Source organism: Vipera ursinii (assembly GCF_947247035.1).
Source record: "Vipera ursinii genome assembly, chromosome: 4".
NCBI classification, from domain to species: Eukaryota; Metazoa; Chordata; class Lepidosauria; order Squamata; family Viperidae; genus Vipera; species Vipera ursinii.
The window spans coordinates 45,470,243-45,483,517 of NC_139514.1; the positions used below are offsets into that span (position 1 = coordinate 45,470,243).

The following is a 13,275-nucleotide window of genomic DNA, read 5'->3' on the forward strand; positions in this document are numbered from 1 at the left end:
AATCATCCCTAGAGACAAACGGCGCAACAAGATACGGGGCTGAGCTTGGAATAGCAGAAAGTAGACAGAAAGCGAGGACGCATTGTTAGAATTAAAGCGATTCGAAAACATCTGTTACCGAAGACCAGGTTGAACGGGGAACAAAAAAAAAAAATCTTCACATCTGTGTGTGTGCGTGCGTGCATGCAGACAGGCAAAGCGTGCATATATCTCCGTTTGCCAATGGAAAGGAAGTGAATAAATAACGAGAGGTGAGCCCAGGCAGAAAAGAGGCATGGCCTTGTCTAGAGCGGCTGTGCGTGCAATTAAAAGAAGAGATGGTAGCGAGGAAAGGGAGTGGGAAGAACAGGGCTGAGCCTTCAGGAGCTCGCCAAGGTTTGCCTGGGCTCTAAATCCGCAGAGGAGCAGCTGGTGGAAGGGAACTGCAGCTCACTGCGCACACAAGACTTTGTGGGCTCTCTCAATTCAGAGAAAGGTTGAAAGGAAAGTATGGAGGATGCGAAAGAAAAAAAAAGAATTATTATTATTATTATTATTATTATTATTATTATTATTATTATTATTATTATTATTATTATTATTATTATTATTATTATTTAAAAAAAAGCCGCCACATATATTCAGGCTGGGAAGAACAGAGGGCAGAACTTTGCTTGTTCTGCCTTCCCAATTCGCCTCCAAACTTTATTTATATAGCCCAGGGGTAGGCAACCTCGGCTCTTTTATGACTCGTGGACTTCAACTCCCAGAATTCCTGAGCCAGCTATGCTGGTTCAGGAATTCTGGGAGTTGAAGTCCACGAGTCATAAAAGAGCCGAGGTTGCCGACCCCTGATATAGCCCCTGTGGGAGTGTGGGCGGGGGGGGGGAAGGAAAAGAGAGAGGGGGGAAAAAAAGCTGACCGGTTCCACCGGAAATAATCCTGAGAGAGCCGAGGTACACCACCCCCCCTTCCCAATTCTTCCTCCGGTGCCTGTGCCCCACGACTCCATCCGTCTGTTTAGTCTCTCCCGGATTCCGGTTCTTGTCAGGGTGCCAAAGCGGCGCCTCTCCAGTTCGCTTTACTCCCTCCCTCCCTCCCCCCCCCGCCCCGCGGGAGTCCCTAACCTCAGCCGCGGCCATTTCCATTTTCTTCCTCGTCGTCCTCGCCCTCCTCTCCCCGCCCTGCCGTACCCCTTCCCCCGGCGAAAAGCCCACCGGGGCCCTCGCGCTTACCTCCCGAAATGAGGCTCGTAAGCATTCCCGCCGGCCGCTTCCGCGACTACCATTGCCGCCCTCAGGAGGAAGCAGCAGCAGCAACCCTGTCTGGAGCCGAGCGCCGGCCCGCCTGTCCGCAGCCCGTCAGAGGGCTCCGAGCGCGAGCCCGCGCGCGCACCTCCCCTTGCTCCAAAGGCCACCCCCGTGACCAGCGGACGCGAACTCAAACGACAGTTAATTCTAGCGTGGGGAGCTCCGACGAGTGGCGGCTGAAGGGAAGGGAAAGGGGAGGAGAAAGCGCCCGCCGCTCGGCGAAGCAACTCGTGAAGCCACCGCCTCCAGCGCCGAGACGAAAGCGCGCGTAGGCATATCTGCACTCCCACGACCACACAATACCCTTTCGGGAAGCTTGCTCTCGCCCTCTCCACAGGGGATCGGCGCGTCTCTCTGTGTGTTAAACGTCCGCCTCGTTTCTCCCTGATTCGGGGCTCTGCTGCAATGCCTGCGAGGCTGACTTTCAAAGCCTCACCCGCAGCCTACGATCTTCTCCTCCTCCCCTCCCTGCTTTCCAGCCTGTCAGTCCCTCCCTTCATTTCTCTCCCTCGCCAAGTTTCGCTGGTTTAACCTTTTTCTTTCCCACCACCAGCTAGGAAAATCTGATGGAGGAGGAGACGGGGAAGGTGTATCCTCGACACGGATCACAGCTGGCTATTTGGAAATCTCCTGGCAGGCTACAGCGCGTGCAAATAAAGTTGATTTGAAAGTTGATTTCAATGCACAGTCAACAAACAGGCACAACAAACCTAGGCTGGGGTGTGTGTGGGGTGTGTGTGTGTATGTGTGCGCGCGTTAACCAAAGCGCAAATTAACGCGAATTGCTTTAAACTTTTCAGGTGATGGTAATTAGGGAAGTTGAAATAATTCCCTCAGATTAATGGTTTCACATTGGCTCACAGTGAAGAAAATATTCAAATTTGGCCATTGCTACATGAATGAGCTAGATGCTAGAAGAATGATCAATACATTGAAATCTTTTATGAAATGGTAATAAACATAAGTGTTTTTTTTCCAGTACTATATGTTATCTGAAAGATTAAAGGTGAAAGGAAATGCAATAGTCAGATGCCCTATTGAAAAAGAAATGTTTTTAAGTGTTTGTTGTAAAAATTCCAGTACTTAGGAGCAAGTGACCTAAATAACATTGTCTTCCGATAAGAGAAACAATAATGTAATTATATTTTTCCCTTAAGACTTTCTAAAGAGGAAATAGATGTTTTTATGATGCACTTGCATTACATCTTGCTGCATTGTATTTCAGTTGTTGTTTTAAGTCTTCTACCAGATTTTATTTTATGTCTACCAAAGTTCCTCAAAAATTGACATTCAGTAAAAGTGTGGTTAGATTTGGGGTAGGCAATTAATTTCCCCAAGGGACCACATGAGAAACTGAGACTGTTCTGGAGGGCTGCTTACGCCCCCTGCCACCCCTGGCCACCGGCACCCTCTCAATGCCACCACTACCCTCCTGCCACCAACCACCATAGGCTAGATAGGGACAGCCAAATGGCTGGATGTTGCCTACAGGTCATAAAATGCCTACATCTGGGTTAGACGAACCAACAATTTAAGCTGCTATAATAATTGTACTGAACAATTCAATAACAGGTAAAGAATTTTGCCTTGGGACAAAAGACAGGTGGTCATAAGAAACAATCTTTTCTCTTCCAGTGTTATAATTATATAGACAGCAGTACAAAAACTTCATTAACGTGTCAAATTCCCGGTCAGTTATCCTGTGTTATGGCAAATATGAGGGCAATTCAGAAATAAACCTTCATTTGGGTGTAAACACTTAACAGACACTCCCAGATACAGAACAATTATACACATTATAAAAGTACAACATTACATTACTTTTTTTGACCTAATCGCCATTCATAACGTCATAAGGTTTGAAATTCCTTAGTAGTAGTTGCTTGATGCCAAATCTGGGCTATTGGGGGGGGGTGATCAAAAAATCCCAATGGAACTGCTTCAAAAGTTCTTGGGTGTGTCTAGCGGTGTGCGGGCAAGAATTATTTTAAACCAACACTACACCAGAAGTGGTACCATAGAAAATCCCTCCAAATGTGAAGATGCCAAAGGAGTACTGCTAGTGAAGTTCATGGAGCGTGGTTTGACCATCAGTTCAGAAGTCTATTGTGGAAAGTTACGAAAACTCAGATGAACTATTCATAACAAGCATTGGGGCATGCTGACTTCCAGTGTGGTATTGGTTCATGATAATGCTTGCCCGCACACTCCTAGACGCACCCAAGAACTTTTGAAGCAGTTCCACTGGAATGTTTTTGATCACCCCCTCCCTATAGCCCAGATTTGGCGTCAAGTGACTACTACCAAGGAATTTCAAACCTTGTAAGACATTATGACAAGTGCCTCAGTCTGAATGGCGATTATGTCAAAAAGTAATGTAATGTACTTTTCTAATGTGTATAATAAAAGTTCTATATCTGTGAGTGTCATTGATAACCAAAAGGTTGTTTATTTCCAAATTGCCCTCGTATAATAAGTGTTGTAATATTAATATTCTTGCAATTGAATTTAGATGATGCCATGTTGTTGATTCAGAACCCAACCAATTTGCAGTAAATGTGTCCGAAACAACAAGGTACTTGAAAGGTGTTTAATACAGGTAGTCCTTGACTTACAACCACAATTGAGCCCAAAATTTCTGTTGCAAAATGAGACCGTTGTTAAGTGAGCTTTGCCCCATTTTGTGATCTTGCAACAGTTGTTAAGTGAAGCACTGCAGTTGTTAAATTAGCAACACAGTTGTTAAGTGAATCTGGCTTTCACATTGACTTGGTTTGTCAGAAGGTTTGTCCCTGGTAACACAGCAACCATCATAAATATGAGTCAATTGCCAGGTATCTGAATTTTGACCCTGTGACCATGAGGATGCTGCCGTTGTAACTTTGGATGGTCACTAAATGAACTGTTGTAAGTCGAGGACTACCTATATATTATTAATTGAAACAATGATTAATGGGTAGGTCACTAATGTTTGCCTAGTCTTGCATATCATTTTATATAATTTGGGATAAAGTGTTGGTCCTGCAGCCTTCAAGATGTATTCCTTTACAGAGAATATCATGACACATCTTGAAACTAAAAATCATTTTGGGGAAAAAAGTATGAGTGAAGTCTATTTTGGAGGAAATATCCCTAATAAAAATATATATATAAACTCTAACTTAATGTAAGGTCAGCCTTTGATTCAACATTAATACTTTAAAAATGGGAAAGTAATACTATACTGTATTTCATATTAGGCAAATTAATTTCAGTTTTAGTAACTAATTTCAATCGTTGGTTATACTAAACTACCATATTGTCCTGACGATAAGACCCAGACTTACTTTTTTTTGCCTCCAAAAGAGGCACCAGGTCTTATTTTTTGGGGGAGGGGTGTCTTTTCCACTTTCCTCTGGCACCGACAGCCCTGCCCAGCCAGCTCACTTCTTCTGAGGCCAAAGGAGCAGCTTCATTCTGCAGCTGAGAATGGAGCTCCAGCCTGCATCTTACAGTCAAAGGCCTTTCTGGAAGGACACTGCAGCCGAGAACCGAGATATGGATTGACTGCAAGATGCAGGCTGGAGCTCCATTGAATCCATTGCTCAGTTTTCAGCTGCAGTGGCCTTCTGGAAAGGCTTCTGTCTGCAAAATGCAGGCTTGGAGACACTGCAAAAGAAGTGGGCCAGGCAAGAAGAGGCCAGGCTGCGAAGTAAGTAGATATGGGGTGCATAGGGCAGCTCCACCCCCCCACCCCCACCCTAGCTTGATTTTAGGAGTGTTCCTTGCCCCAAAACTGGGGCTAATTTTGGGGTAGGGCTTATATTAAGCCCACTCCCAAAGTCAAGCTATGGCTTATTTTGGGGGTAGGTCTTACTTTCAGGAAAACACGGTATATCAATTCAGACAAGTTCTGCAAAACAGTAGGAAAAGATTAACACAGAAGAAGAAATCTAAAAGGTAAAATAATTAAATCATTATAGAATTAACTTAAAATTTTAGTGTTATTGCTAAATGTAAACATTGAAAACAGCAGGTATTGATTATTAGAAAGAAATTTGTTATTTAAAGTAAGGCTTTGTATAAAATATTCTAACACTGAATATACTCAGTGCCACTAATCATATATATTTCATGAAATTAAATAATGAGAATATGAAAAACAAATAGAAATTATACATAACTACTTTTCACACCATTCCATTTTTGGGCAAGCAAACATGCAAATTGCTAAGAAGAAAAAATAACCCATGTGAAAGATACACAAAGAAAAATAAAGAGTAAATAAGCAAATAAAAAAGTTGCTTAAGCAAATTAATACTAACTGTATATCTTAACACATTCAACTCTCAATTCCATATAATAAAATGGGCAGAAGGGTTCTCATAGTTAGTGATTTTTATTTTTTTTGACAAATATTCATTCCTCACAACAGATTATGTATTATGTATTACCTACAATCTTTTTCCAATTCTCCAGGTTTTTTTGTTTCTTTCTTTTCTTTTCTTTTATTTATCATTCATATAGAACTTGTACTGTTCACTTCTTTGGCCCTTAACACATTACTTTTCAGATCCATACTTTCTGCCCACACAAACCAACATTCATTGCAAATCATTTGGGTTCTGAATCAACAACGTGGCATTATTTAAATACAAAACTATACTCACATTTATACTAAATTTACCTACCTTTAGCATTTACCACAAACATTCTATTTGCTTTGATATTTATTTATGGAATATTCTTTCTCTGTAGATCAGAATAGCCTTAACTCTGCCTAGTCTTTTGTAAGGTCTGCTTCTGTGCCTGAGCCAGAGGCCCAAAATGTGTGAAGCTGTCTCCTAGTTTTGTTAATGATTGTGGATTATGATATTCTTTGGTTCCTATATATTTTAATTTTTGAAATCTGTTGCAATTATTTTATTTTATTTTAATATTGTTTTTGACCAGAGTTATTTGCTGAGATGGGCAAACATACAAATTGATTCAATAGATAAACAAAGGGACATCAGACATCTGTCAGGTCCCCAAAGAAATGTATTTTAACCATATGCCTATTTTCTACCTTGCTGTACCCTTTCTTTGTGGCCTGCCATTCTGTTGGGAGGGGGGAGCTTTTGGGACTGCTTTGCACTGTCTGCAAGAAGCCCTTCCCTCAGAGGATGGAATCTCTCTCCCTTATCTGAGAGACAGTTTGCGCTTGGAGCCAGAAGAAATCGAAAATGAGAAAGACCTTGAGGAGCCCCCTGAAAAGACCGGATACCAAAACACCATGCCACCTGTGGATTGGCTGGGATTCAAATGAACACTGAGACTCTGGGGGGAGGAGTATTGAATGTTGCTTTTAATATACCTCTTCGTGGGTTTTTTTTTCCTCAAATCTCACCTTGATTCCCTGCTGTCAAGGTAAAGGTTCCCCCGCATATGCGTGCTAGTCGTTTCCAACTCTAGGGGCCGGTGCACATCTCCGTTTCAAAGCCAAAGAGCCAGCGCTTGACTGAGGACGTCTCCGTGGTCATGTGGCCGGCATGACTAGATACCAAAGGCGCACGGAACGCTGTTACCTTCCCACTGTTGTGGTCCCTATTTTTCTACTTGCATTTTTACGTGCTTTCGAACTGCTAGGTTGGCAGAAGCCGGGACGAGTAACAGGTGCTCACTCTGCTGTCATTAAAAAAGGTAAAGGTTCCCCCGCACACGAGTGCTAGTCGTTTCCGACTCTAGGGGCCGGTGCTCATCTCCGTTTCAAAGCCGAAGAGCCAGCGCTTGTCCAAGGACATCTCCGTGGTCATGTGGCCGGCATGACTAGATGCCAAAGGCGCACGGAACGCTGTTACCTTCCCACCGTAGTGGTCCCTATTTTTCTACTTGCATTTTTACGTGCTTTCGAACTGCTAGGTTGGCAGAAGCTGGGATGAGTAACAGGCGCTCACTCTGTTACGCTGTCATTAGCCCCTAATAAAAGTTCCTTTTGAGACAATGGTTGTTTCAAGAGTTCTGCTTCTTGGGTGGCTTAGCTGAGGTAGGTCCTTACATAAGATGCGATCTGCATAGTGCCCAGCCCGGAGAGGCAACTGCCCTACCCAGGTGGGTCGCAAGCGATGTGCCCCTTCCTAACAACAAAATGGAAGAGGGTGAGATGGAGAGCTGGAGTGGAGATATCCTTCTGGCAGACTCTGGAGAAAGCACTTCCATGGACCTGGGAGTGGAGGAACCTCTGGCAGAAGGTGATTGGCCCAGATGGTCACTCAGGGTTGGGAAGAAAGAAGACTGGGAAGGAAAGGCTCCGAAAGTAACTCACATGAGGTGGAGGAAAAAAGAAAGTGAAGAAGAAAAACCCAGAGCCTACCCCTCCTGAAAAGGAGTTAGTGGATCCAAATTCGAAAATGATAAAAGCCATCTTAAAGCAGACAATGGAATATGTGCTAGACTTGTCTGAGGAGTTAAAAGCCCAGCTGAAAGAGCAATTGGAGTTGGATGAAGAAGCAGAGGAGGAAGCGGGTGAGGAAGAGCTAGTGGTGCCTGAGGAGGAAGTGGCAGCTGCCCCCCCCCCGCAGCAGTGGCACAATGGGCACAACAACCCCAAATACCCAGAGGGGCCATACCCCAACCAGTGGAGGTGAAGCTAATTCCGTTGGAGGTGAAATTTGATGGGAATCCCAAGAGACTGGAGATCTTCCTAGCCCAGGTATTCACTTACATGCAAATATATGGAGAACACTGCCTATAGAAGAGGAGAAAGTCAGAGTGGTCACCCTAGCACTAGAAGTCACCGATGCTGACTGGATGGTGACCCTCCACAACTGCAACGCTCCAGAGCTGAGAAATTTTAACTGGTTCATGGCAGCTCTCCAGCATCGTTTTGAAGATTGCCTTGCAGATAAGAAAGCCTGTGAGCGCATAAAGACAGTGAAGCAAGGGCGACTATCAGTAGCTGAATACACCAAGGAATTCTGGGAATTAGCCAGCTGCTTAAACTGGCCAGAGGACATCTTGGTGATCTGCTTCCAGGATGGCCTGAAAAAAGAACTGTACAATGCCTGTGTGGCCCATGGAGCACCAGGGTAATTGTACAATTGGTGCTTCTTAGCAGAAGAGGTGGAAATAGGCTAACGCAAACACCAGCACTGCCTGGTGAAACCCAGTTTTAAGCCAACACCTGACAGGAGACTTGAGCTGGCCCGGCCATCACTGACCATACCCTGCTCTACTCTATGCTTCAAGTGCAGAAAAGAGGGGCACCAAGCAGTCAACTGCCACAGCAAGATGCCAGCTAAGAGAGGAGACCGGCAATCTACCAGCAGACCTAGGAAAATGACACAGAGCCCAAGAGAGTCAGCAATGGTGTTCGAGGAGACCGTAAAACTACCCCGAGCCCATGGTGCAGAGGGTCAAGCTCTGGCTCCTGCTAATGATGGCTCCAAGGCAGCTGAGAGTGATTATGAGAATTACCACTTGGTAAATGGCCCAATTGACCCCATAACCATGCCCCTAGAACTGTCCATACCGGGTGCTGGGAAGACAGTAAAATTAGTGGCTTTGTTGGACTTGGTTTGCACCCGCTGTTTAATCAGCCCAGAACTAGTGTGGAAAATGGGAATACCCCTCAGGAGACTTAAGACCCCAATCACTTTCTGCTAGTTCAATGGGTCAGTTGCAGGGGGAGTCCCCACCAGTTTTGCAACCAGGCCACTGCATATTGCCATGGGAGACCACTCAGAGACTTTAGCATTTGTTGTGGCTCCTAGTATGGAATGGCCATTAATACTAGGCTTGGCGTGGTTAAAGAAATGGAACCCCATAGTTGATTGCAGGGAAGGGTGCTTGAAATTCCTGAACAAGAGGGTCCCTTGTCCCTCAAAGAAAAGGGCGGGAGGCATGGACTACATCACAAATTAGCCTCCACCCTCAGCAAACAGGAATTACAGAGCCTCCCGCTGGAATACTGGGACCTAGCTGAAATGTTCAGTGAGCAGAAGTCAGATGGGCTTCTGCCCCTCTGGCCCAGGGACTGTGCCATTGAAATTGTTCCAGGGATGAAACTTCCAAAACCAAAGATGTATTCCATGGCCCCTAGGGAACTGAATGAACTTCGTAAATTCATTGACAAGAATTTAGCCTGGGGTTTCATCCAGCCTGCAAGACCCCAGGTGGCAACCCCCATGCTATTCAGAGAAAAGAAGGATGGGTCACTTCATCTATGTGTAGATTATAGGGAACTGAACACTGTATGCATGGAAAACCTGTATCTTAAAAAAATTTCTCTAAACTGGATTTGTGGGAAGCGTATTATCACATAAGAATACGGGAGGGGGATGAATGGAAGACTGCATTCAATTGCTTCATGGGCTGTTTTCAATTTAAAGTGCTCCGCTTTGGACTGCAGGGAGCCCCTGCTGGTGTTTATGCAATTAATGAGGTTCTTCATGAGCACCTGTACAAGGGGAGTTTAGTTTACTTTGATGACATCTTAATCTACAATGGAACCAAGGCAGAGCATGTTAAGTTAGTTAGAGTGGTATTAGATAAGCTGCACTCTGCTAAGTTATATGCCAAACTCTCCAAATGTGAATTCCACAAAGATCATATCGACTACTTGGGCTACCACATCTCCGGCGAGGGTGTCGAAATGGACCCAGAGAAAATACAAGCTTGTACTAGAAAGCAATTACTAAGTTTTTTAGGCTTTGCAAACTTTTACCAGCAGTTCATTTCTTCATTTGCACAAATCTATTAAAGACTAAGGGCAGGGACAAGCCAAAACCCAGCCAGCCGCTGGAATGGATGGGAGAGTGTCAAGCTGCATTCGAAAAATTAAAGAGGATTTTCTCTGTGGAGCCAATTTTAAAGCACCCAAATCTGGAGAAAGTCTTTGTCATTCAAGCAGATACTAGTGATCTGGCCATAGGAGTATTCCTACTCCAAAGGAACAAGGAAGGCCAATTGCAACCATGTGTAATTCTAAAAAACTGTCTGAAACTGAACAATGGTGGACAGCCTGGGAGAAGGAAGCCTATGCTGTAAGATGGGTGCTCCTAACCTGAAGGCATTTCCTAGAGGGAGCAAAATACCATTCCAAGTATGGATTGACTGTAAGAACCTTGAAGCACTGAAAACTCCTAAGAGGTTCTTAGGAGTTGTCTCCCAAATAAGCACGGTGGTCCCAACATTTCCACTGATTTAACTTTACAATCCATTACCTCCCAGCGGGGAGGAATTTCCTAGCAGATGCCCTGTCTAGAATACCACAATATAATAGTGCAAAATCTGAAGTTTATGTTTATGACTCCTAAACAATTTGCAGTGCCTGTCACTACCCGAGCACAAAGTAAGGCCACAATGCCAATAGACAAGACAGCGTGTCAGGAGTTCAAAAAAGCACTGGAAACTGATGAGTGGTTTCAGGGACATAAGAACCTGTGTTTAATTAAAGGTGACCTAGCTTGGGTTGGGAAGAAAATGTATGTTCCAGCAACTCTAAGACTGAGAGTAATGTAAGCTGGACATGATTCAAAGATTGCTGGACATTTTGGATCTGTCAAAACCCTACATCTACTCAAGAGGCAATTTTGGTGGCCTTCCTTGAAAAAGGACATAGAAAGCTATGTAGCGAGTTGTCCCATGTGTGCAGCAGCTAAGCGGAGGCAAGTGAAGACTCCGGGACTTTTACAGCTGGTTGTGAGCCCTTCAGGACCTTGGAGAGAGATCTCTATGGATTTTATTGTAGAGCTTCCTGAAAGTGCTGGGAATACAGTTATTTGGGTGGTTACAGACATGTTTTCTAGACAAGCCCATTTCATCCTGTGCCCAAAGATCCCAACAGCCAAGACATTAGCTAAACTATATCTACCAATTCCATGGGGCCCCACAACACATCATTTTGGACAGGAGGGTTCAATTCACATCTAGGTTTTGGAAAGCCTTTTTGGACCTCTTGGGTTCTAGTCAAGGACTGTCATCTAGTCATCATCCTCAAATGAATGGAGGGACAGAGGGACTGAACTCAGTTCTAGAACAGTACCTTAGATGCTTTATCAACTATCAGCAAGATAATTGGACATCTGTTGCCTTTTGCAGAAGTTGCATATAATAATGCTGTACATTCGAGTACTAGTTATACTCCTTTTCAGATTGTCAATAGCCAGACATTCTTCCCCATTCCAGAATTGCCTGTTAAGGAACATGACATTTTCCTTACCTGAGCAGTAGTACAAAAAGCACTTGATGAAGCCAGAGATGCCTATAAGGCTCATGCTGATAAAAAGAGGGTAGAGCAGAAACATTTTAAGATTGGAGACAAAGTTTATCTTTCTACAAAATATCTGCAATCCTTGCAACCCTCTAAGAAGTTAGGTTCTAGGTTTGTAGGATCTTTTCCTATTAAATGCAATATTAACCCAGTAACTGTGGAACTAGAGCTCCCTTAGAGCCTAAGACAGATCCATCCTTTCATTGTACTTTGCTCAAACCTGAGATTACGTCTAACCTTAGGCCCCCGGCCCCTCGTGTGCCTATACCGGTATGGGTGGAAGGGGAGCAACACTTTGAAGTATGGGACATCCTTGATTCCCAAAACACCATGGTTCCATGCAATATTTGGTGGCTTGGAAAAACCTTCCCTCTGCCCAAAATGAATGGGTATACAAAAAGCATGTTAGACTCCTAAGTTACTTAAGCATTTTCACTCAAAGTACCCTGATAAACCTGATTAATGTGGTTGTTCTATCTGCTTTCTTCCCCTTCCTTTTTTATGTCTTTGCAGGGGGATTACCCATTTTTCTAGGGCAGACATGTCAAACACAAGGCCCGGGGGCCAGATCCGGCCCACGAAGTGGTTTCATGTGGCCCGCGAAACCATCCTGGAAACAGTGAGGGAATGGCCCCCACTGCCTTGGCCCTGGCCCAGAGACCCTCCTTCTGCCAGAGACCCTCAGATCTGTCCCACTCCTGCCCAGGCCCCCATAGGCACCCTTGATGCGAAGGATGTAGAGCTGGCCACGCCCACCCAGTAGGCCATACGCATTCTAGCCATGCCCATCCAGTAGGCCACGCCCACCCTGGCCATATCCACCCGGCCCCCTGAGGGCAACCGCAATGCTGATGCGGCCCTCAATGAAATTGAGTTTGACACCCCTGTTCTAGGGGGTCCGTATGTCATTTTTCTAATTTAACCATCTACAACTGCAGACTTTCCATTTTTCAACTTTAATGTAATATTTATGTCCAATTTTTCATTCTTTACTTAACATTACCATTTATAAGAATGATAATTCCATTTTCTGTATATCACTACAATACCAGTATCCTTTCCATGTAGATAGTCCTCGACTTATAACCACATTGAATCTGAAATTTCTGTTGCTAAGCTAAACAGTTGTTAAAAGAGTTTTGCCCCACTTTACAAACTTTCTTGCCACAGTTGGCAAGCATCCAAATTTTGATCATGTGACAATCGTAAGTGCAAAAACTGGTCATAAGTCACTTTTCCTGTGCTATTTTACCTTTAAATGATTACTAAATAAATGGTTATAAGTGAAGGACTACCTGTAGCATAAACAAAGCAAAACGTTTCTAAGCAAATATCTGCTTAGAACACAAAAGTCAAAGTGTGCCAGTTTGAACTTCCCAATATACATTGTACCTGTTAATTTTTAATTAAATATATACCTTAACTTCATATGTACTCATTATTTATTAATTCCATTCCACAAGTTCAGAGCAACTTCATTTATATCGATTACTTTCTTCCCATTTCTCTATTTTTCCAGACATCAAACTTGACTATTTTTTTTTCTTTTTTTTCATTTGTTCATTATCGTTTACTACTTTTACATTCCAAATTACAATGCTCTTTATGTTATAGTGGCCACCAGATGTTCCCATAAATACTGACTCTTGTTAACCATCATGGCTTTTTTCAGTAAATTCTGCCTCCTTTACTAAAAAATAACATTATTGAAAAAGTACAGATCAGGTTACAAGCCTTAGGGTAATCCAACATGGT

General features: G+C 43.8%; 1 protein-coding gene across 3 annotated transcripts in view; it reads right to left on the reverse strand.

The window, feature by feature from the left end:
- The window catches only part of NRIP1 (nuclear receptor interacting protein 1), an 80,720-nt gene extending 78,971 nt beyond the window's left edge, over positions 1–1,749 (reverse strand). For 2 of the 3 annotated variants that reach the window (XR_014492397.1, XM_083361640.1), the window contains exon 1: positions 1,215–1,466. The gene's annotated coding sequence lies outside the window, so the exon portion shown is untranslated. Of the gene's footprint in view, positions 1–1,214; positions 1,467–1,592 lie in introns of those variants that run through there. The other variant, XM_083361642.1, reaches the window with a different exon arrangement.
- Positions 1,750–13,275: the final 11,526 nt, after the last annotated feature.